This window comes from Pleurodeles waltl, chromosome 5, assembly GCF_031143425.1.
Source record: "Pleurodeles waltl isolate 20211129_DDA chromosome 5, aPleWal1.hap1.20221129, whole genome shotgun sequence".
NCBI classification, from domain to species: domain Eukaryota; kingdom Metazoa; phylum Chordata; class Amphibia; order Caudata; family Salamandridae; genus Pleurodeles; species Pleurodeles waltl.
This window is the reverse complement of record NC_090444.1, coordinates 952,403,621-952,429,215: the sequence shown is the minus strand read 5'-3', so window position 1 is coordinate 952,429,215 and position 25,595 is coordinate 952,403,621. Positions and strand designations below refer to the sequence as shown.

General features: G+C 45.3%; 1 protein-coding gene across 2 annotated transcripts in view; it reads right to left on the bottom strand.

Annotated features, from left to right (window-relative positions):
- The window catches only part of NANP (N-acetylneuraminic acid phosphatase), a 90,250-nt gene extending 65,217 nt beyond the window's left edge, over positions 1–25,033 (bottom strand). Inside the window, exon 1 of one of the 2 annotated variants that reach the window (XM_069235073.1) lies at positions 24,841–25,033. The gene's annotated coding sequence lies outside the window, so the exon portion shown is untranslated. Of the gene's footprint in view, positions 1–24,747 lie in introns of both variants that reach the window. The other variant, XM_069235072.1, reaches the window with a different exon arrangement.
- Positions 25,034–25,595: the final 562 nt, after the last annotated feature.

The window sequence follows — 25,595 nt, the reverse complement described above, 5'->3', positions numbered from 1 at the left end:
ATCTTGTGTCAGAGGGTTGAGAGGATGGCATTCCAGCGTGCTAGTGCTTTGTCGGTCGGTAATGGGGCATCAGTTTGTGCGGCTGCATATAATTTAGTGACTAATTGTCTCCTGTTCTGGGTCGTAAGTAGGGTCTGCAGCGCTCCCAGCACTGGTGGGCTCAGCCGGAATTTCGGGTACAGGGCCTTTATGGCATGCCTGAGGCGGTGATAATAGAAATTAAAAAGTGTTGTGGCACTGTGTATGTGTTGCAGATCTGCCAGGCCCACAAAGGTCCCACCTGAATAGAGATCTCCCATGGTGACAATTCCTACTGATTTCAGAAGAGTCAGCGCCCCTGGCTTATGTGTGATCGACAGCGGCAGGTGACATTCTAGGGGTAATGCCAAGGCACACAGAGGCAGTCGTCCCATGCATGCCAGCACACAATTGTGCAGTCTACTGTGCTAATCGCTGTGCAAGGCACGTCTCTACACGCTCATGGCAGCGCATGCCGCAATAGCATTGGATGTAATCCGCCTCTACAGCCAGATGTGGTACATATTCAGGCAGGCTGTACCAGTAGTGTGCATGTTGCGCTTGCGCACATAAGTAATACAGTTGTAGGTCTGGCACTGTAAAGCCACCTTTTTCGTGCGGCAGCGACAGAGTTTGCCATCTCAGTCTTGGCTGCTTCCCTGCCCATATTACAGTAGCTTGATCAATTGCACTCGGAGGACCATGAAGAACCCGCCGTTTAGTGTGATAGGGATATTGTTAAATAAATATAAAAAGCGGGGTAGCACTACCATCTTTATTATCGCCACTCTATCTGCAAAGAACAGTGGCATTTTTATCCAGTGTTCCACCAGACCCTCCAGTTTTGACAGAGCTTTGCCGAAGTTGGCCTGCCACATCACTTTAGGTCTCTGTGAATCCATATACCTAAATATTTCACAGCATCTGTGCACCATTTAGGCGGGTACTCTAGGGGTATAGACATTGTTTTGGTCGTCAATGGCAAGATCAATGATTTCTCCCAATTGATACTGAGCCCAGAGTATCTGTATCTTCTCAAATCTTATATATTCCCTGAGTATAGGTGTCAGCTGGGTTAAGGGGTTTCCCAAATTCACTACCATATCATCAGCAGAAAGCGACACTCCGACCGGGCACTGCCTAAATTGAAGTGCTGCTTCTGAGTGCCTCTGTCGTATGATGCAGGCAAGTGGCTCCACAACTAAAGCGAACAACTGCGGAGACAATGGGCATCCCTGCCTTGTCCTGTGAAGTATAGACACCGAGCTCGACGTACACCCATTTACTTGTATCTGCCCCATCGAACCGCTAAATAATAGTTTAATCCATCGGAGATATGTATCAGGCAAATGCATTCGCTCCAGTATCGTGAACATGTAAGGACATTCTATAGAGTCAAAGGCCTTAGTGGCATCCAGTAGTACCACCAGCGCCTCCAGTAAAATGTTGGATCGTCAATGTTCGGTCTGTAAATAATAGCAAGTGTAATCACTGTCCCCCCCCCCCAGGGTCCCTTATGCACCGTAGGGAATGGCATGCTTTTTTTAACCATTATCAGCACTCCCCGAGAGTATGAGTACGACTAGGCTGCCTGCACTCCAGACAATCGCGCACTTATAGCTTTCTCCGACATCCGTGTCAGGTGTGTTTGTTGTAGGAAAGCGATCTGTATGTGATGTCTATTGAGGTAGGAAAGTGCCTGCAGAGTTTTGAGGGGGTTATTGAGTCCCCATACATTGAGGTCAGGAGCGACAGTGCCCGAGTCCCGGGACTCTCGATTTGGTGTTTCACAAGTAGAGCCTATGATAGCGATGTGTATGTGTGCTTGAACAACCTACAATGACTCCTTACATGGTACATCTGCGGTAGCAACATAACTTAACCCCAATATCTTCCCCCACCCACTTCAGCACCCCAATTATGCTAAAGAGACTCCCATCAACTTGCAGCGAATGTAATCTTCGCATTTTGAATTCCTCTCAGCGGAGCGGTTCCAATCTCTCCTCAGGCCCCGTAAATGTGGCTCCGGCGCTGCACCCTGCACTGTAAGGCCAGCTGAAAGCAACCCTGATTACCCCAGCCAGTCCTACGCGCCTCCCTCAGCTCTCCAGGTACGTCACTCCGTGTCTCGGGGGCCCCCTGTTCCTCCAGCCACTCTTCTTGCTGCCGTCAGGGCAGGTTCTTCGGGCCTCTCACCGGGTGCGCACGGCCGCAGCCACCACCCCTCCTCACCTCACCATGAGGTCGCCCGACCTCAGCAACCAGGAACAGGATCCGCCCGGTCAAGGTGCTCGCCCTACGTGTGTTCTGCAGCTTGGTGTGGGTCCACTGCCGGGCGAAGCTCCGCCATCAGTGCGCTGCTGTTGCGGTCGCCCTTTTGAGGTCCGCACGCGGCCCCTTCAGAAAGTCTTTTTGCGACGCGTCGGAAGTCACTCTGCCTGCAATTTGCTTGTGCGGTGCCCTAGCGCCCCGTCCACATCTCTGACTCTGTTGATGTCCGCACAGTATGTGCCTGGCCAGGATTATGACAGATAGTTTGCTCATGGCCGTCGGAGCTGCACTATACTGCGGCCATCTTGCAGTGGGCTCTATAGCGCCCCGCAAAAATTTGATATTCTCTGCGGTGGCGAATAGATCTAACCAAGCTTCTTAACAGGTATTAAAGAGACCTTGCACCACCTAATGATGCCGTTTATGATCTGATAGACATTGATGGCTGAGTTTGTCTGCCCCAGCGTTCAGAGAGCCCACTAGGTGTTGTATGACTAGGAAAATGTCCCAGAGAAGTGGGGCCTCTTGACAGATGGGGCCACGACTCCAACCCACCCTGCTTGTTGCAGTGGTGTTGTAAGTGAACACCCGAACAAGCCTTCCCTTGATGGAAGGTAGGAAGGCTTTCAATGTCAGGTGGATCACTCTCAGCGCCAACACGCTGATGTGAGTTAGTGGGAGTCAAGAGTACTCTGATCTTCACCTCTCCAAGAAGGCCGACCCTGCCCAGAAAGGATGCATCTGCCACCACTGCAAAGGATGGGTGGGGAAGGGAGAGGGGTCTGCTGCTGATCCAATTGTGGATCATCAGAAACCACTGCAGGTCTTTTGCAGTTGCTTCTGACATCTGAATCCACATTGGAGTGATTCCCCTGATGCTGCATCCACTCGGATTCCAGGTGCCTCTGCAAAGCCCGAATATGGTAGCTGGCATTCCCTGCCAGCAGGATACAAGAGGCCAGAGACCCAACAGGGGTCCGACTGTCTAGGAGTCAGTCTAACCAAAATCCAGGATAGAGGTCAAAATATCATGATCATAGTCTGAATACTCTGGATTTGCTGCTCCGAAGGGCAGGCACGGAACTGCATCATGTCTTGAATGGTTCCAATGTAAGGGAGCATTTGAGAGGGAGTCAAATGTTACTTTTGCATATTTATGGTGAACCCCAGCAAATGCAGGAGGTCTGCTGTAGTCTGGAGGTGGATGGCAACTACCTGGGGCGGGCTCACTTTTGAAAGCCAGTTGTCGAGATAGGGGAAGACTGGAAACCTGACCTTCGCAGATGGGCTGCAACCACCATCATCTTGATAAAAATTTGTGGGGTGCTAGCAAGGCCAAAAAGGAGCACAGTAAACTGAACGTTTTCTTTGTCCACCATGAATTGCAGGTAACGCCTGTGGCCCAGCAGGACAGGTATATGGTAATATGTATCCGGCAAGTCCAGGCCTACCATCCATTCTCCAGGGTCAATGGTAGGCATAACCTGTGCCAATGTGAGCGTTTTAAGTTTCTACTTTTTGCAGAAAGTAGTTGAGAGGGTGTAGGTCTAATAAAGGGCAGAAGACCCTGTCCCTTGTCAACACTAGAAAGAAGCAGGAATAGCAACCATGACCTACTTCTGATGTGGGCATCCTGTCAATAGTTCCTTAAGCCAGAAGATCCTGCACTTCCTGAGGCAGAAAGGAGAGGTGGCTCTCCCTCAGCTGATCTTAAGACAATGGCATGGGCAAGGGGGTTTTGTGAACGGAACAATTTGGAGCACCCTGTCGTCTGGTGACTGCCAGTGTGATAGGGGATGCTGGATCCTGCCAGCGCCTAGTTGCCCATGATGGAAAGAGGGCATGTTAAAAGGGTTTAGAGGCTGCTGGGGGCCTTGATGGCTGTGTAGAAATAGATGTGACTGGTAGCACCTACTGTAGCCATGAAAGGGCCGAAAGGACGAATGGGCCTGGCGTGGGACACGGAGAGCTCCAGTGATCCTGTGGGGGCCCTGCTGCACTTAAGGTCCTCAAGTGCCGAATCTGCCTTATGACCAAAGAGATGAGTGCCATCGAAGGGCAGTTCGATAAGGCAGTGGTCTTCAAACATCTTAATGCCACACCATCGTATTTAAATAAAAAAAACTCTCTGAATTTTTCACAATTATTCTATTAAATTGGCAATATTTACATATGCCTAGATGTATTTAAACATTCAAGTTAAGTTCTGTTACTCCTTTACCCCTTGTGAAAATACAATAAAAAAATGATTGCCAAACATATTATTCAGGTCAGCCAGACCTTGTAAAAGTATCCATAGTGTGATAATCAGAAATTTGGTGGTGGCTTCCTCTACAGCCACACCAGGAGGAGAGACTAAGGGTGACTTTTCAGAAAAACGCTGAAGCCACAGGCGCCAGAAGACCGCCAGTGGTGGCGGTCTTCCGACCACCTTATTACGAGTACTGAAGGATTTCTGCCACAATTTGGGTGGGGGGGTGCTGTACTGGAAGGAGTGTGGTGGCGGGTGGGGGGTTCTGCTATGGGAGGGGGAATGGGTATTGGGATTGCAGGTGGGGCCTGGGAGGGGGGGGGGGGGTGAGTCGTCTGCCGGTGACAGGAAAGAAATTTTCACAATTGCCTTTTCGCCAGGGTTTTTGTGGTAGTGCTACTGCCGCGGAAACACTGGTGGAAAGCCGACTCGTGATACTGCCGGCGGTCTTCAGTGGCCCGCTAGGTCGGAGATGCTAATCTCCGGCCCAGCTGTCCAACCGCCCTGGCGGTAAAGGCGGGGATGTGGCTAGTTGGCAGAGGCCAGCCTGTCAAACTCATAATGTGGCGGTCTTCACTGTCGGCCTGTCTATGGTGAGACTGCCACCGTGGCCCTGGCGGTCTTTGGACTGCCAGCGTCATAATGAGGGCCTAAGTCACTATCAGGAGAGGTGTCAAGATCACAGGCATCCACCAGTTCTTCATACCAGTTATTCTCAACCAAGTATTTTTTCCGGGGGTCAAGAAAACTTTAAGGATACTCATATCCACCCCAATTGTATTCCCCACAGGCCCTGTCCAGGAAAGGGAGCTGCTGTCACCGACCCAGAGGTTCTTGGTGTGGTCGGCACCGGAGTCAGTGTCAGGCGACACGAGTCCGGCTCCATATCCGAGTTGGGTATAACTAGAAAGGAATCTAGGAAAGGCTGCAGACTTGCGACTAGAGCCGATATGGATCAAGGAACACATCCAAAGGGCCCAACTGGCACTGTATGCAAACTCGCCGGCAGAAATCCAGTTGGGGCACCTGCCAAACCTGTGGGGCCTGAAGGCGCTGCAGAGGGGTCAGCCAACCCAAATATGAGGTGCATGGGCCTCATAAAACTCTTTTTACTGGGGAGTCACTCCAGCTCAAGGAAATATTTGGAGGTGTGGAGCAGACCCAGACTCAGGCTCCGTAGCTAATATGTGGGAGCGGGGCCCAGATTTGTGGCGTCATTCCCATGACTCGTCCAGTGACTTGGACTGGCACTGCAAAATCAAAGAGCACTTTAACTTCTTAGATTTTTTTCTTGTGGGACTTACCACATGATGATTTGGAGCACAACAACAACCTGCTGGAATGATTCCCAAAGTGGGCCTGGGACCTTCCTCATGACCAAGACCTGGAGCAATGTGTGGTTGTCCGGTGTGTGGCAACGAGGAGCTTCATGTCGTGCTCCTTCACCACCTTAGGGTTCATCACTCAACAGTCTGGACAGGCCTTGGAGTTGTGGCCTGGCTCCAGGTACCACAAGCAAACCAGGTGTGACACGGTCCACAGGGTTTAAACGCCACAGTTTTTTTGGGGTGGGCTATCCCTATTGCACATTTGGAGCTTGGCTTCAAAAGAATTTTGACAGTTGAAAAATGTAGTTTAAAATCAACTGTACCCAGGGTCTGTAAATCGAATGCTACTAGTGAGCCTGCAGCACTGGTTGTGCCATCCACTCAAGTAGCCCTGTAAACCTGTCTCAGGCCTGCCACTGCAGAGCCTGTGTGTACAGTTTCACTGCCACCTAACTTAGCATTTAAATTGTTTTGCCAAGCCTTATAACTCCCCTTTCTTTACATATAAGTCACCCCTAAATTAGGCCCTAGGGAGCCCTAGGAAGCCCACAGGGCAGGGTGCCATGTAAGTAAAAAGGTAGGACATATTCTTTTGAGTTTTCATGTCCTGGTAACGAAAAACTTCTCAAGTTGTTTTTCCATTACTGTGAGGGCCTACCCTCTCAGGTCAGTATTGGGAATGCCTCATATTACCTAAATTGTAATTCCTAATCTGGGAGGAGTAGTTGACCAGGTTTAGTACCATTAGAATGGTAATAATAAATCTTGTTTACTGGTAAAGTCAGCTTTATTGTTACTATTCTAGAAATGCCACTTTTAGAAAGTGGGCATTTCTCTGCACTTGCTGCCTTGTGCGCCTGCATCCCGTCTCCAATACACATCTGACTTGGGGAAGGTGACAGCTATCCTTTGCATTCCCTTCAGACATCCACAACACAGGACACTCAGCCACATCTGCATTCATCTGCATACTGATGGGTCTTCCCGGGGAGGAGGTTGGGAAGGGTTCACACTTACACCTTAAAGGGTAGGAACCAGAGTTTACACAAAAGGATTGATTGACTCCTACTGGCCCTGTCTGGAGCCGAGGCTGAACTGAAAAGAGGGGAGGGGGACCCTGTGCACTTCACAAGAGTTCTTTGTAGTCATCCCCCCCACATCAAAGGCACTTTCTGGTATAAGCACTGGGCCTCTTGACCCACTAAAACAGTACACTACTGGAACAAGAAAAAAACTCTGCTGGAGTAAAGGCTGTTGCACCAGAAGGATTGCCACTTTCCTTTGCCTGACTGTTGCTAGGAACTGCTGCCGTGCTTCGTGAGCAGCCCTGCTCCCTGCTGACCTCTGCCTCAAGCCAAACCCAAAGTGACTCCATGGGCTTGTCAGCTAGCCCCTGCCTGAGGTCTCAGGAACACCATCAACCTCATCACCAAGAGACCTGCCTCTCTGCCTGCGATTGCAGCAGCGCCTGAGCAACGAGGGCTGAACACCAGGGAGTGCAGTGGCGGAGACCTTGTGTTGCAGGCCATGCCCTGGTAAAACAATGATCGGGAACTTTGTGCAACATCTTAAAAGAACGCTGGGACTGCAGCACACTTCATCAGGTGAGCCACGCCGGCCAACACAAGAAGTATGAGACTCTGTGTGACCCTCACTCCACCAGCCCCACCTGCCACTGGGTAGAGCAGCCACCTAGACCGTTATGCGAACCCCGTGTGAGAGGCCACCAATGTCCCATGAACTGGGAACTTGAACCTGTTGGTAGCCGGTCGTCCTGCGTGTGACTATGAAAAGGGGGTGGACCCAAGCGGTCCCTTATTGTTCATCTGTCGCTCCTCGCTGGTGGGAAAGTTTTTCCGCATTCCGTCTGATAAGACCGCCGAGCGAGGACTGACCTGAAACCACCAGACACTGAGTAACTTCTTTTTGTGCAACTATATTTTATCCCCTGCATAGACTCATCACGGATTCGTATTCCTTACCTGGGCCTGATACTGTTTTGACCAAATTTATTGTACAGTATAATTCCTAATCTATTGGATTTTTGGTTTTATGATTCCTGTATAAAAATAAAAAAAACACTATTTTTTTTATACCTGTGTAGAGGCCTTTTGTGGTGTGGTTACTGTGTTGCTGTGAGTGTGCTTCACAAATACTTTACACATTACCTCTGAGGATAAGCCTGCCTACTCTATGCCAAGCTACCAGAGGGTGAGCATAGGCTATGTTAGTTGTGTATCTTACTTGTCCTGACTAGAGTGGTGGGTTCTGCCTAGCTTATGTGCATACCCTAGCCAACCAGAAACCCCATTTCTAACAAGTACAGAAACACCAATACAGTTAAAGCACAATACAATAAAAATCCCAAACCAATGTAGAAAAATAGAGTAAATGTTATTAAATTATTTCACACCAGAAACATCAAAATACAATTACTAGAACCAGAGTTATTAATTTTTTAATTTTAAGGTTAAGAACAGCAGGTTTTGGAAAATGGCCACCTGGGCACCTTTAGCACCACAACCAGGGGTCCAGAAGTAGATGGATATAACTTAGGGGTTCAAGGCTCACTCAGGCTCAGTCCAGGTGCGGGTTAAATATGTTGGGAGCCTGTAATGTTCCTGTTGCTCTGAACAGCAAACCAGCTAAACTAGCCCTTGGAGTCACTTCTGAAGTCCAGGGTGCAGGTGAAGATGCAGGGCTCCGCAGCAGGGCTGGCCTCTGAAGGTTCAAAGCAGGTTCCAAGCAGCAAAGCAGTCCTTCCATGTACAGCAGCAGTCTGTGACAGTGCACAGCAGCAAGCAGTCCTCTAAGATTCCCTACCCAGGTCAGCAGTGAACTGAAGATTGGGTCTAAGAGCCCTTTTTAGGGTCAAGCGCGCAAGTGCTCTGGCCTGTTGTAATCTCTCTGTGGGCTTTTAACCATGCCTACTCTTGCTATTCATTCTTTGTTGTGCTTGTTTTTAAATACTTCGTTTTTATTGGTGTATTTTGTGAAATGCCTTTCCTTTGCGTGCTAAGTTCCCTTCCAGGCGATTTCACTAAGTGAACATTTTTGTTATCCATCACACTACGTCACGCTTCCTCATGTTTCAGCATGTGTTGGCCCCTCCTCCGCGTTCGGTTTGCCTTTCATCTGAGCCGCGATCCTTTCTAGACATTCAAGCAGGGAGCCAATAACTCCTGTGCTCATGGCAACCATGGCGCTATGAATTGACTTGCTTATGTCAACTGTTTTACTTTTCATTTTCAATTTATGTGGCAAGAAAGGTCCAGTTAGGAATTTATAGCACTAATAGCTCTATTGTTAGCAAACGTGAAACCCATTGCATTGCAACGGCCTGTTTATACCCTGGTGCCCTGCTTCTAGAAGTTGGGAGAAGTTTCCGGAAGAGTTCTTTGAAGTTCCAGGAGTTCCCCGCCTCCCCTGCCCTAGCTTCTAGCTGGCTGCACTGACAATACACGGTTGTAAAGGCTATTGTGTGGTGGCAGAGCCCAGTTTATTCAAGTGTAAGTGGGGCTGTACTTAGCTCCAAGCCTCCCCCACATACCAAAGTCAGTTAATGGCCCATTCAGGCACTGCTAATCCCACTATTGTGTGACTGTCTGGGGTGAATTCACAAAGTCTCAACTGTCAGTTGAACTCAGTCGTGTGACCTAAGGCAGGCTGCAGGCACAGAGGGCTACGGGCTGGAAAATTGCAACTTTATGTAACTGGCATTTTCAAACTTGTAATGATACATTTGACTTTACCATTAAAGAGGGGTTTTCAGTACAAGTTCAAAGGTACCGAACATGAAATAACTACATCCTCTGGTTTAGGAATTGCAGTTTATTAAATATAATAAGGAATCCCCAATGTTATCCTGTGAGAGGGGTAGGTATCAGTAGTAAAAAAACAAATTTGGGAGTTTTTCACTACTAGGACAAGTAAAACTAAAAGATACATGCCCTACCTCTTAATTACACAGCACCCTTCCCTATGGGCTACCTAGGGCCTACATTAGGTGTGACAAATGTAATTAAAAGGAAGTTTAAGGCTTGGGAAGGGGTTTCAAATACCAAGTATACATGGTATTGGGACACTGCTTTCAGGCTGCAATGGCAGGCCTGGGGCATGATTTAAAGTGCTACTTAAGTGGGTGGCACAACAAATGCTGCAGGCCCACTGGTACCATTTAATTTACAGGCCCTGGGTATGTGATATACAACTTTACAAGGGACTTGCATGCCAATTAAATAGGTCAATCAGTTGTATGCCTATCAAACCACGTTTAGGGGAGTGAGCGTAAGCACTTTAGCACTGGTTAGCAGTGGTAAAATGCATAGAGTCCTAAGGCCAACAAGCACTAATCCAGCAAAAGCAGGAGTAGGGCAAAAGATTTGGGGTGATCCTGTAGAAGGGGCCATTTCCAACAGGCCACTATAGGGACATATAAGTTTGCGCTTATATATCCACACCTTTAATATAATACACCTTGATTCCCGGGCTCAGGATGCCTTCCGTAGTCTCCAATGGCATGCCTGCTGTCAGTAGTTTACTTGGATTACTCAGTGTGGCGCAAAGAGCGCTTCAGGCTCTGGTGACCCCTATATGGTACCTCTGGGAAAACTGCGATGATTGCATAAGCCCCTCACTTTCTGCCCGATTTTTAGCTGATACTGGTGTTTTATGACCCTGACTGTGCCCTGGGCACTGTTAACCAGTCCCAAGTCCAGGGCTCTGATGAAATGGCATATGCAAATTAAGCATAATTATAATTGGCTCGGTCACCCTACCTATAAGTCACTAGTATGTGTAAGGGCATGCAGGTTTAGAGACCCCCAGTACAGTTAGTACACCCATAGGTGCATTGCTATGGTGTCCAGTGTAACTGTAAAGGCAGGCCTGCCTTTCTTGTTGCTTTTAAGTAAACATTTACCCCAAATTCAACCTTGGAATTAAAAGTACTTCCAAAGTCTCACACTACCTTATTTTTGCATACATGTCACCCCAAAGGTCTGCCGTAGGTGCACCCAAACCTTGAGTGCAGTGTAAAAATAAGCAGGGACTTTATAAAAGATGTTTTATAACACCGGGTGAGGTAAAAACAGACAACTTCATTTTTCTCCATTGTAGCCAATGGGCTCCATAGGCTAACATTGGGAGACTTTATTTTAAACTAATAAAGACTTATTTCTGACAGAGAGGAGCTAAATGTATCAAATTTGGTACCAAATTAAACGTTGTAAGAAATCCAACAGCTTGCCAAGGTTGAATTTATTATGACTAGTACAGAGAAAGAGCTTAAGACCTCTTTCTGAGAGTTACAAGCCCTGTAGTCCTGTTTCCTGATTGGCAGCCTCTGGCAGCCTAAGTCAGGCTACCTTAGTGAGGTGTGAAGTGGCCTGGGCTGAGACAAAGGAAGCATCTGGTGGGAGGAGAACTGCTGCAGCAGATGGCAGAGCAGGATGAGTATCCGAACTGGTATTCAAAGGAGGGAAAACCACTTGGAACAGAAACTGGACCTCCCCCATTTCCTGCTCCCCAAGACAGATGGAAGCCCCAGTAATTAGAAAAGGGCTGAGGGGTGTGTTAGAGAGAATTAGCCACACCAGTGGGTGGACTCAGCCTAATGTAACCTCCAAAGAGGAATTATCTCTATGCTGGATTTTTAGAGAATGTTGCTTTCTGAGATTGATTTTTGCAACACTTCACAGGAAGTGGTCACCCCGGAGGGCGATGGCCTGCACCCCACTGGACAGGAGCACCCCCCTGCTTCCCCACCCAGGAGCAAGGATAAATATGGCAGAACTGCACCACAATTCAGATCCCTGCTGGAAGAAGATACTGGAGAAGGACTGCTCTGAACCCCTGGTCTGTACCTGAAGAACTGCACTCACAAGGACTTCACCAGCTGCACAGTTTGGGCTTCACCAAGAAAAGGACTTCCCCTTGCTTCTGCAACTCCAGGAGTGGACACCCTGTTAGTTACAGGCACAAAGGAGCTAATCAGAGTTCCCTGCATCAAGTCCTGCAAGAAGAGCCCAGTTGACCAGCGTCCAGTGGCCGTTTGAGGATTCTGACCAGGTGCATTCTGGGAATTGTAGTGCCAATTCCCAAGGAGCAATTCGGAGCTCCTGGATCTTTGGATCAAGTTTGTGGGCACTTCAACGACCCACAAGGATCTCTGGAAGAAGATCCAGAAGTTTGGATTGTTGCATCGTGGGTGGCCTGAACTCTTGGCTCTGTCCCTGTTTAGTGTGACCTTTTTTAACTCTTTGAGCGTTATTTGTTTCTAAGCGCTAGTTTTACTTTTAATCTTTAAAAATTCATATCTCTGGTTCCCTACATTGAATGTTTGCCGTTTTGGTATAATTTTAAAGATAATATTATTTCCTATTTTTATAAATTGGTGTTGCATTTTTATTGTGTGTTTTTTTTTTTACATATTCACTGTTTTGTTGATATTAACTGCTTTACACACCTGTCTCCTAAGTTAAGCCTAACTGCTCATGGGCAAAGCTAGTAAGGGCTGCGCAAAGATTAATTTACTGAGACCCTAACTTTTTAATTCATTATTTTCTTTGCATTATAATACAGATACATATATTTGCTGTGTATATTGCAGTGGAGAATCATTGTAGTACGTTTTCCTTTTATTGCTGTGACTATTTTTAAACGTGTGCTTTCAACATGCTAATCTCCTTCTAGGAACCTCGTGATGAAATAATAAATGTCTTATTTGAACTAAGATGTGCATTCCAGAGATTTTTGTCAGCTCAGTCATTAGTGAAAAGTAAAACATTTTGGCATAGATCGGACAGTCTAAAAAGAGAGGTTGGTGGTTGAGAGTGCATGATTTAAAAGTGCAAATATGTTTTTATTCAGAGACTTAAAGGAAGCACCACAAACCATGTTTGAAAATGCATGTGAAATTAAAATGCCTTATGATGTCTTGGAAAATGTGTCTCCTCGTTTATCAGGACTTTCTACATTTTGGGATGGGTGCTTGGATAAAACAAAATTACTGAATGTCTTTTCATGTTTAGGAAAGGTGCTTTTTGAACGGAATGATACCCCTTTTGTTCCTGACAGGAGGGTTTGGATATTTTTGTCTGCTTACAAACAAATGCATGAGAGATCTAAACAGTTAGAATATGAAATTAAGAAATGAAGAGAGCAATTTAACCAGAAACAAGTTATTACAAGATAAAGCTGAAAACACCAAGTTGTTACAGGGGAATCTGACTTTTCACATACCAGTAATGAGAAGGTTTAAAAAGGTGGGGGCCAGTGTGAGCTGCATGAGCAGAACGTAGTTCATGCGCAGCCAATATTTGGACGTAAAATACAGAGTAGCCCAGTTTTTGGCAGGAATTGAATGCATTCTTTAAAAGATTACACCCAGCAAAAAGTTGAGGATGTTACCGACATATTCAGAGAATCTTTGCAGAGTACGATGTATACAATTAATTCAGACAAGACACAGGGGCTGCAGCAAAATGTGCAGTTTCTAGGAATTCAGTGGAATCTAGATCATAGAGAGATGTTGTTACAGGTCAAACAAAAGATGTTGGGTTTGCTACTCCTCGCAATAAGCAAGAGACACAGTTTCATGGGATTGTTTGATTTTTGGAATCATCTGAGTAAAATCTCAACCCTTTGGTACAAAGTAACCAGGAAAAAAATGAGTTTCAATGGGGTGAAAAGCAGCAGTGTGCTTTTGATCTGGAAAATGAAATAATTCAACAGCCTTTAGACTTGTGGCCAGTGCAAGAGGGAGACATTGAGTTGCATGTAACTGTTCAGGGACAATATGCAAATTGGAGTATGTGGCAGAAACAGGGGAGGACGAGGGTGCCCCTGGGGTTTTGGACTAGAAAACTATCTGACTTTGGGGAGCGCTATACTCCTTTTGAAAAACAGCTTTTGGTCTGTTATTGGGCTCCAGTGGATACTGAGCAAATAACACTAGGTCATAATGTAATTCTGAGACCTGAAATACCAATCATGCAGTGGGTGAGGAGTTCACCTAAATCTCACCGTATAGGACATGCCCAAGAGGCTAGTATCATATGTTGGAAATGGTACATACAAGACAGGGCTCGAGTAGGACCGGCAGGCACTACAGCCCTACATGAACAGGTGTCACAAGCCCCTGTACAGGATGAGAAGAGGGTACAGGAGTACCCTAGGTAAAAGAGTCACCAGTGAAATGGGATGCACCACTTGAATTCTTGTCCCCTGAGGATAGGAAGCATGTTTGGTTCACTAACGGTTCATTCAAATACGTGGGTACCAAAAGACATGGGAAAGCAGTGTCATACAATCCAGATACTAAAACGTTGTTGACCACCACAGGAGAAGGAAAAAGTAGCCTATATGCAGAGTTGTACGCTGTGTATCAAGCGGTAAAGCAAGAGCTGCTTGGGACTTGTCATATTTATACTGATTCTTGGTCCACTGCCAATGGATTAGCCACTTGGCTTCCCACATGGCATGCCAATAACTAGGTCATTCACTCAAAGGAGGCGTGGAGCAAACAGTTGTGGCAGGAAATTTGGGAAATGGTAGAACAGAGTAAAGTCATAAGTGCTCATTGTCCCACTGGCTCACTAGAACGCTGGCTCAATTCCTTTGCAGGCGACAAAGCCAAAATTTCAGAGGCAGAAGTGGCAATTCAGAATTCTGACTTGGTGGGGAAAGCTAAGGGGGCACACCAGAAATGGGGACACCTGGGGAAAAAAAAGCCACTTACAGGTGGGCAGAGATTAGAAGGATGCACATTCCCCTAGATTTGATAAAAACTGTGATTTTGCAATGCCCTATTTGTCAGCACACACAACAGAGATCTGTCCCACAAACAGTCAAAGATCAATTGGGGAGAGGAAAGTTGCCAGGACAGATGGAAATCAAAGCTAGTCTGTTAAATAGTAGAGAGGCTGATTTTTTATACATATTGGAGACAGAATTGCCCAGTTTGTCATAAGTTCACTGAATGGAGGATTGCTGAGGAAGGGGACTGCCCCAGCCCTTCTAACAGTGCAAGGAAAGGAAAAATTGGAGCACATTTCAGATGACAAATATTATTTGCAAGAAAATTCATACTTGTTTCTTTTACAGATCTTACTACGACTTGCCACTGACCATGAGTGTGCTGTGTGGTCTCCATTCGGGCATTTCCATGTGGGGTCGGGGGAGGGACAGCACCCCCAACTTGAACCTGATTGATCACCTTTGTGCAACGCTCCTGCTGCTTTTAAAGTACAAAACCTATGGATCCGTTTAGCGCTAATTGTGCTTCACAGTTCAAAGTTCTGCATGGGAACAATGCAGAGTACCATGGATGTTCTGTCAACCTGTTTGACTACATTTTTCCTCAAACTAACCCATGGCTTGTCATCACCTGATGACTGCTGCCAGTCTCATTAAGCATGTTTAAGTTGCCAGTTAGCTGACTATTCTCGTATGGGAACACTTATATTCCAGCAAACCTTACAGGTGGACCGTGTACCTTTACATGATTAGGACTCATAATGTTTCCATCTAATTCTATACCAACTTGCTATCTAAGAGGCACTATTCAATCAGTTATTATTGGAATCAGAATATATAAGCTTCAGTCTTTTCATTGTAGGTGTATCTGATTTAACTGTTTATAAGATCAATACATTAAACCACTTCCATTGCTTTACAGTGATTGCTTTTATCATCTCATTATGTTGCTGTGTACAATGCATACCTGATTTGCTTGTAAATCTTTTTTAAGAGAAATAAGAGAGAAGTTGATTTTCAATCTGTAGTTTACACAAAGTCATTGATCAAAGGGCGGAATGTAGTGAAATGTGTGTTTTGACCACTGGCTTTGTGTTGCACCACTTTTCACCTGGATTAGATGTCCAGTGTTTACCAGTTACAGACTACATTTTATATTCAGTTTAGCCTTACATTCATTCTGCCTATTGACTTTATCGTAACTGCCATGTTAAAGGGTGCCCATAATTTTCCACATTGTAAACTGTGCATTCTGTCTTGTTTTCGTGCTTTTTCTCACCAAGGGCTTTGGTTGATAAGTATGTACGCAGACGGCAGGGAACGGCCTTGTTTTGACTTGATATCTTGGGATTGTGGCCAAACCCCAACGTGTTATTTTGAAAGCATACCTAAACTAGCCAGCATGTTTGAATTGCAAAATGTGGGGTTTTTCCAGAAAAGCTCCTTTGGTTTTTTAAGATATAAAAAGACCCAGTGCAATAGTGAGAGAGTCAGTGGCCTCAATCAGGATTCTACATGTCGGATGCCTGATATATTTCCCATGAGGGTAGAGATCTCTTTCTCTTTCGCAGTCCAACAGGGTCATCGTCTTGCTGGCATGAGAAAGATGAAGCACCTGACAGGCCCTAAGGTGATGCATTTTTTATTCGTTATTTTCTTTGCATTAGAATATAGATACATATATTTGCTGTGTATATTGCAGTGGAGAATCATTTTGGTAGGTTTTCCTTTCATTGCTGTGACTATTTTTAAACATGTGCTTTCAACATGCTAATCTCCTTTTCGGAACCTCTTGGGGAAATAATAAATGTCTTCTTTGAACTAAGAAGTGCATTCCAGAGATGTTTGTCAGCTCAGTCATTAGTGAAAAGCAAAACAGGCCTGTCAGAATGTCTCCAAAGGATAAAGAGTTTTTCACTCCTTGTAATAATGGGAGGGTGGTGGGAAGAGGTGAGGTTATCAACAGACGTGGGATAGACAGATAGAAGGACACTCGCAGTTTGGGCAATTGAAGTCACAGCAAGAAGATGGTATTCCAGTGGGATGTAGGTCTGAAGGCTCAATGGCCCTGGCAAACTGGGTTGGCACCACCGCCAGAGCTGTTCATCTTGTCTACGCAGAATCAGCGAAGCAGTTTTGGAAGAAAAGGCTGCAGTTCTTGGGATTTAGTCAGCGGCAACACACTTGTGGTATGGCCAACAGATGCAGGAGAAGATGGAAGGGTAAAGGCACTTCTTTAGGTGTCAACTACTAAGCTGACCCTCCAGGATTTTGTGATTTCAAGATCTTCAAAAAAAATCCCCCATCCCCTCAGATGGCAGTCATTCTTCTGACCACCATGCCTCTGTGACACTTGGCTCCTTGCACCTTCTCCAGTTGTCCCTCCCTTGAACTCTCTTTCTTTACTCCACCATTGCTCATTTTTCATACCCATAAAAGTCATTCTCTTTCCTACCTTCCATGTGGCACCTGTTTTACAGCCCCCTTCCTCTACTGCATCTGTTTCCCTGGACCTTCTCTCTGCCAAGCTGCCCAATCTTCTATGATCACACCAAACCTCTGACGCAGCCTCCCATGTAATTTTGTAGGCATACACCTACAAAATGATGCACGTGCTATTTTTGCTGTTCAGTTACCGATCCAAGTTGATTGGTAACTAAATAGAAAACAAACATACAAAAGCGTTTTTTTTTTTTTTAAGTGGGTGGGGAAAGCAAACAGGAGAGCGGAAGCAACATGGGAGAGTTGGAGCAACATAACGACATAGGTGAAGGATGGAGAAGCAAATGGCAAGAGATCAACGTGGAGTGGGCAGGGGAGAAGCATACTAGCCAGAAGCCAATGGGAGAGTACAGGAGTGGCGAGGAATAGCAATGGGCGAGACAGGAGGGAGAGGGGAAGCAACATGGAGGGCAAAGTTGTGAAGGAGGAGCAATAGACCAAGCACAACACAGAGTGGTTGGGGAGAAGCAAAAGGGTGAGAAAGCAACAGAGAGAAGTACATGAGGACAAGTGCAACCAGAACGGCATATGAAGAAGCACACAGAAGACAGAGAGCAACACAGAGTGCAAAAGTAAAGAAGTACACAAGGGAGACAGCTGGAAAAAAACATGCACACTGCCCTGAAGTAATTAATTTAAAAAAAGAAAAAAAGCAGAGCTTGAAAAGCAAGCAGTACAAGCATAAAAGCCAGCAAAATCAGGCTACGGTCATGAGTATTATCTCTTATGGCCCAGGGCAAAGTTGCTATATAGACTGTTAAATAGTGTGGGGCGTACTGACCCGGTTATTCTTTTGACCAAGAGCTCCATTAATGAATTTGTGAGGCGTGGTATTCTATTCCACAGGTATGTGGCCAACCTTTTATAAAGGGACCTTAACTTATACCACATCCCTATTAGAGACTCCCTACCATTTTTATTCCACTCAAAGCAGTGAATATAACGAACATCTGTATTAAAAATGTTGACACTTGTCAGCTGCGATATTGTGGGCTACTGAATTCCTGGTTAACAACACTTTGCCCTTTGAAAAATGCATATAAGTCATGCCCGGTTCTAGAGCGTGGGCCAGGCCCGCTCAAGGATTACCCTGGCCCACCAGAGCATTTCGAAATGAAAGTCTTTCACCTTAATGTTTGAAATGGGCGTGCATCCCCATTGGCTCTCTTTTATCGTTTATTTTAATGACTAACACCATTGACATAGGGCATTTTTAGGCCTGGGGAGACATGTGAAGTTAGCAGAGTTTAGTAGCTGCTATGATGCACAATCACTAGCGCAGGTATACGGAAAACCGAATTAAGATTCTTGGCTTATTGCATCGTATTTCTTCAATGCTTTACAAAGTTAAAAGCTGATGAAGATTTTTTTAAATATGAAAAGTTGTACGGTGGCTCTGTATGACAGCAGAAACATGACCAGGAGAAGCATGCTGCAATTAATGATCTGCATCTTACAGCTCTGAAAAGCAGCTTCTCTTCCCTTCCCCAAAGCCAAAGCCAAAGCATATCAGAGAAAGCGAAATGTGTAGCTCCTTGGGTGCTGACTACTGAGCTTAAAATGTCAAAAGTGGACAGATGCTAATACCTAAAATATCAGATTAAAAAGATTTTTTGGGCCAGTACCCATTCATTTTCATGGCCCACACATGCTTCTTTACGGCCCTCTCAAACAAAACATCCTAGAGCCGGGCCTGATATACATACCAGGCTGTAACCAAGAAGCCGCAAAGGGCCACACATCATACACTACATTCTATTGGACACGCTGATATTTCGTCTGTAAAAAATTCAGGACAAAGTCAAAATTCAGGACAAAGGGTCAAAATTCAGGACGAAAATTCAAGAACAAAGGTAAGTTTTACTGACACACGCAAGAGAGGCTATAACTCACTATGTTGTCAGTGCAGTTATTTACTATTTTTTAACATAGCACCATTTATTCACTGTGGTCTTTTTGTGATTGCATCTTGGTATGCTACATTCAGGTGTCACATTACATCCTTGTTCAGTAGTGAATTAATGCCTTTCAGCACTGTGTCAAAGCCATCACCCCTACCCAAATCTAACAAATCTTTCTTAAAGAGAAAGTAACAACAACATTTTGATTATGTTTCTGAACATTTTAAAACACCTGGCAAACAGTTTTGGAAAAATTAAGGTAATTAACCTTGTGCTAGTTTAAACAAATTGAACAAAAACATCTGGCTTACCCCAACCGCCCATGGTATTTCACCCTAAAAAATAAATTAAAGAGGCAGGGCAGAAGATTTGGGTGACAGTCTCACACCTAATGTCAGGATGTGAGGTACCTGCAACTTGTCTGTAGTCTCGCAGCACTAGAGTGTATATTTGGGACTCTACATTTATCTCAGAAGTGGGAGCCCGGACCACCAATCAAAGATAATAAAAGAGCAGGATGAAATTGAGATCAAATGGGAGATCCACGGCAAGTGATTCAAAGGGTTGTTGCTAAGAACTGGATAAATAAGGAAGAGAAGAACAAGGTGGGACAATTCCTAAAATCAGACAAGATGGGTCCACCAAGACTAACGGAAGGTATTGGATATCTGGGGAGTTGTCTCTGCACAGAGGAGAGAAACAGAAGAGGCAGTGTCAAATGGTTGAACAAGCAACACCTATCCACCTTGGCAAACTCTTCTGGTGCAATGGTCCGCTGTTCGTTCTTGTGAAGGGTGTGCAGGGGCCAGACCCCTTGCAAGGTTGTGCAAGGCAATTGCATGCTTTGTCCATGTTTTTAAATGGTTTTGAAATTGAGCAAAAGCCAAACTAGTGAGCTGGGTTATCCCTAAGTGTCAAGTACACATAGAATCTTCAAAATATTTAAGATGTAAATTGCACATACAAAATGTAAGAATTTAGAAATGTACTTAGTGTTTCTTTAACAGATGGCACTGTTCTCCCCTATATATATATAATAATTAGATCTCAGTCTGAACTGGGAACCGGTTTCCTTTTGATACCTAGTGATTAATATCTACCATTCTCCCACTGATTTGCAGGATGGAAATCTCGGCAGAGCGTCACAGTCCCTCCAAGCCCAGTTAGCTTTTTGGTCTTCTCTTCTGCCTTCTGAAGTGGGCCACTGGCACTAGTGAAGATGGTGTGCTACCTCAATGGTAGTATTATTTTGCAAACCTTCCCCTGCTCATCCTTCATTCCTTCTTCAGACATGCCACACATCTGATTTGGCCACTGCAGCGCCATCAGGTAGCTATTTCCACTCTAAAGCTACCCGTGACTGCGGGTGGATCAGGTCTTCTGGACTTTGAATGCTATTATTCAGCTGCACATGTCCATTGGGTGGCGCGCTGGCTTTCTGCCCAATTCCCTGCATGAGATGGGATTTATCCGTAAAGACTTTTAAGGAGGGCTAAATGCACTGTGCATTGTTTCCTACTGACCATCCTGCAGATCACCATCCGGGGTTATCATGCACAGCTTTCTCTTACCTTGCTAGAACCTGTAAACTCACTGACACGAAGAAACGCTGTGCTCCTGCACTACCTTTGCTAACCCTTCCCACTCGCACAGGACATCTGTGCTCAGAGCAACTCCATCAGTGGCATGTTCTGTGTACCTTAGAATTGGGGGATTTGTTTCGGGACGGTGAGCTACTAAATTTCCCAGCCCATGTGGAAGACTACCATCTTCACCCTAGTCAACTCCTTACTTACAACCACCTTAAATAATCATTAAATGCCCTATTCCATGTCTGCCACCTAGCACTAACCCTTCAAGAGGTGTGCCAGAAGCTCTACACCATAGGAACTGGTGGCAAACTGACAGAACAGGTGTACAGACCTTTCCTGCAACATGAAAACCACTCCAGGTCTTCTCGTCATACTACCTTGGTGATGATGTGGCCAAACACCTGCAAGATATGGAATGGACTAAAATACTGGACTTTCTCCACAAAGTATCCCACGGCTGTCACTTAAAGAACATTCATAGTGCTTCCTTGTGAATGACTTTGTCCCGTGTCTTGTCATTGACCCTGTGCTTTGCAACTCACATTTTGTTGCTTTTACTTTGCTGGATTTATTTGTTTTAGGCTATGCAGCTTGAGTTCGTCCCTTTCCAAAACCTTATTTGCAGTATCCTTCCGAGTGCTCCCTTTCTGTAAACAGGCCTGTAAATCTTGTTCTTATCTCAACACATTTGCAGTGCATTCAAAGAACAAAGTCAAAAGTCAGGCTCTTTCTTCGGTGGGAACTTAGGGCCTGATTACAACTTTGGAGGAAGTGTTAATCCGTCCCAAAAGTGACGGTAAAGTGACGGATATACCACCAGCCGTATTACGAGTCCATTATATCCTATGGAACTCGTAATACGGCTGGTGGTATATCCGTCACATTTGGGACGGATTAACATCTCCTCCAAAGTTGTAATCAGGCCCTTAGTCTTTACTTTTCTTTCCCTGACTTTAAAGTGGGAGGATTTATGCCACAATCTTGCTGGATACTGAGGTTAGGAAAGACTTCTTTCTATCACATGACAAAATTTAAATAAACTTCAGAATATATCAGAATTAGGAGTACAAATGAATCAAATTTTTGTTAATTCTGAACTGTGCTGGAAACAAATACCTTTATATAATTAAAACAAATCATTGCATTAGGAGATGCAATTTCCTCACATCATCGTCTGTGCACTGTATAGTTTGATTTGAAAAACTGTATATCTGTGCAAATGTAATGGTCATTTCAATCAAAAATGTGTTGTCTGTAATGGCAGTGTGTTACCACACCATGCATACTCCACTCCACACCACTGCAACCTACTCTGTATCACTCCACTTTACGCCACTCCATGCCACTGCACTGCACTCTTCTCCATTCTGAACCACTCCACATTGCCTGGCACTGCACTCTATGCTACTTCACGCTATGCCTCTCTACTCTACTCTGTACCACTCTACTCTATGCCAATGCCCTTTACGCCTCTGTACACCACTGCGCTCTGCTCCTCTGCACGTTATACCACTCCAGTCTAGGCAACACCAATCTAGTCTGTACAACTCCACTCTGCCACACTGCACTGTACGCCACTGCACTCTAAGCTAATACACTCTATGCTAGTGCACTTTACTCTGTAACACTCAACTCTATGACCCTGCACTCTACATCAATAGACTGTACATCACTGTAATCTACTCTGCAGCTCTGCACTCCATGCCACGGCACTCTACACCACTTTACTATATGCCATCACACTCTGTGCCACTCTAAGCTACTCAAGTATACCCTGCACCTCTCCACTCTAAGCCACTTCACTCTACTGTGAAACAATCTACTTTACGCCACTGCACTCTGTGCCACTGCATTCTATGCTACTACACTTTATTCTGCACCTTTCCACTCTATGCAAGTGCACTCTACTCTGAAACAATCTATTCTACGCCACTGCACTCTACACCACTCTGAACACTGCACTCTAGTTCAATGCACTCTACACTGGCCGCCTCTATACTCTACACCACTCTATTCTGTACTACTAAATTCTGCACCACTGCACTCTATTCCACTGCACTCAATGCCACTCTACTCTGCCCGATGCCAGTATATGCCACTGCACTCTACACCAGTGCATTCTAAACAGCTGCACTATATGCCACTGCTCTTTACTCTGCACCACTGTACTCTATGCCACTGTTATCTGTACCACTCTACACCACTGCACTGACACTCTGCTCTGCAACACTGCACTCTACACCACTCTACTCTGTATTACTGCATTCTATGCCACTGCACTGTGCATCACTGCACTCTACGCCACTGCACTCTAGGCACTATACTCTACTCACCACCACTCTACAATACTCCACTCTGCCCCACTCTACGCCACTGCATTCTATGCCACATGAGTATTCTCTGCACTCTGACACTGCACCACTCTGCATTACTGCACTCTCTGCCACTCTATTGTATGCCACTCTACTCCACTGCACTGTATGCTACTCTACCCCATGCCATTCTATGCCACTGCACTCTGTGCCAATGCACTCTAAACAACTGCACTGTACGTCACTGCCCTCTACTCGGCACCACTGTACTCTACGCCACTGTTCTCTGTGCCATTCTACTCCACTCCACATCACTGCACTGACACTCTACTCTGCAACACTGCACTCTCCACCACTGTACTGTACACCAATCTATTCTGCATCACTCCACTCTACGTGACTGCACTCTACAGCACTATACTCTGCACCACTCTAACCTACGCCACTGCACTCTCTGCAATGCGAGTCCACTCTGCACTATATGCCACTGCACCACTCTACACTACCGCACTCTCTGCCACTCTACTGTATGACACACTACTCCACTGCACTCTATGCCACTCTATGCCACTGCACTCTACACCAATGCACTCTAAACAAATGCACTGTACCGTACTCTGCACCACTGGGCTATACGCCACTGCTCGTATGCCACTCTATTCTACACCACTATGCCACTAGCTTTTAGCCATGCTGAACAGCAGCCACTCTGGTGTATAACATGGCTAAAACACATTAACAAAGCCAATAACTCTTGCGTAGACAAGACCTATTGGCTTTGCCAAGGTTTGCTAGTACTATGAGGTACCGAGGTCCCTGAAAGAACTGTGAATGTGTAAGTCCTTATTTTAAACATGCATTTGATGCCTCGTCAGGGGTAGTAAGCGATATATAAATACAATTACATCATAATATAGGCTGCTACAAAATGCGCAAATACATTTCAGTTAAATTTAAAAAAAGTGATTCTCAACTACCAATTTGAATAATATACAGTTTATACCTAGTACTAAAAAAAAAAAAAACATTCCATTAAAATCACACACTCCTCAGCTCACTTTGGAACACCTCTCTAAAAGAAAATATATTTGCCATCAGAAAGCTTCAAGTGACTCCTCTTTATTAAAGTCAATGCAGGTTTTCAAGCCCCTTTGCATTTGTAGATTTAACAGTTGCAAACATTTGCATTTCCTTAGGGAAGGAGACACCCCTGGCAAGAAGGTCTTTTCTTATCTGTCTGCCCCTCCCTCAGAGCACAGGAGACTCCCTGCCTTTCAATCCAGTTGAGGAAACTAATCTGCCCGTAATTTCGCACTGCCCTCCTTTGTCCTTTTGGTGAAAGGCTAAAATTAGGACAAATGCTGTCAATTAAGCCTTTTATCACGGACAAGGACGGCAGGGCGAAATTACCGGCAGTCCGTGAAATTTACGGACTGGTGGTCACCCTAAACTGCCAAAAGCCTTCCAGGAGTACAAATTTACAGAAAAGATGCGAGAAGCAATTGAAAGTCCTGGTGAGAATAACATGTCATCAACAAAATGCAAATATCAACGTATATGACGGAAATATTGGCTGCAGTTAGATGATTTTAACTATGGGTAAAATACCTAAAAACTCAATGACCATAATTGACAGAAAACCTGCGACATCGTCAAGAAAAATACTTTAAACTCAGTGCTTCAAAGCTGAGAACAATTGTCATTACGCGTTCTGTAAATATAATCATGTTCCTATCGTGTTTCACCAATAACCGAATCTGTCGGCGCTTCCCGAAAAAGATGTATAAACTAGACGCCCGCTTGCAAATAGCTCACCTGAAACTTCTCGGGAAGCCCTGTTCAACACCCGGAAGCCGCCAACCTCCAACCTGGCACAAACAATGCAGCACAGTAAACAGAACAGTTTACCTGTCACCAGTCGATACGTTGTTTCCACTACTGTGCTCCTCCTTTGGATTATTATTTTTTTTAGCGGAAAGTAGGAAATTAAAAAAGATAACACGACATCAATGCAAAAAAGACACCCTGTCCAAAGAGGGTTTTGGCGAGAAAGCTGCAGAACACTTCCAGCACAGACAAACCGGTTACCGCCTAAGCAACTGTTCGGCACTCTTTGTAGCACCCCGGGGGCACTTTTAAAAGCTAAGGACTCGGGGGCACTTTAAGCCTGTCCTACGGGTACCGATAGAAAATAAGACTGAAGGATACGCTTTAATGATCGCGATAACCTACTTTCCTACTGTCTAAAGCACGCCCCTCTCTTGTACAATACAATAGAGTGTTAATACTGAAGTCGAGTGTAGCAAGTATATCTTTATGAGTAAATCGAGATGTTTGTTTTGTTCCAGTACGAAGGGAAACAGTGATAGGAAAATGAGGAATCCAGCCAGATCCGAGACAGTCCCAGTATAATGTGCGGAATGTATACTGGACTCTTCTTTTCAGACTCGCTTGCTCTTAGTGTGCTTTGAGTACAGAGCAGCAACCTGCAGGCAGGGGCACCGTACACTCTTTAGCATTCGAATGTCTGTGAGATACTTGCACTTTAAATTTAAGTTCTGTCCATAACAAATTTCTTACTTAATGGTCGGTCAGTGAACCTTTTATTTTGCTCATCTAGCTGGGGTATGTTGGAGCTTATCACATTGATGCCAGCCACAATG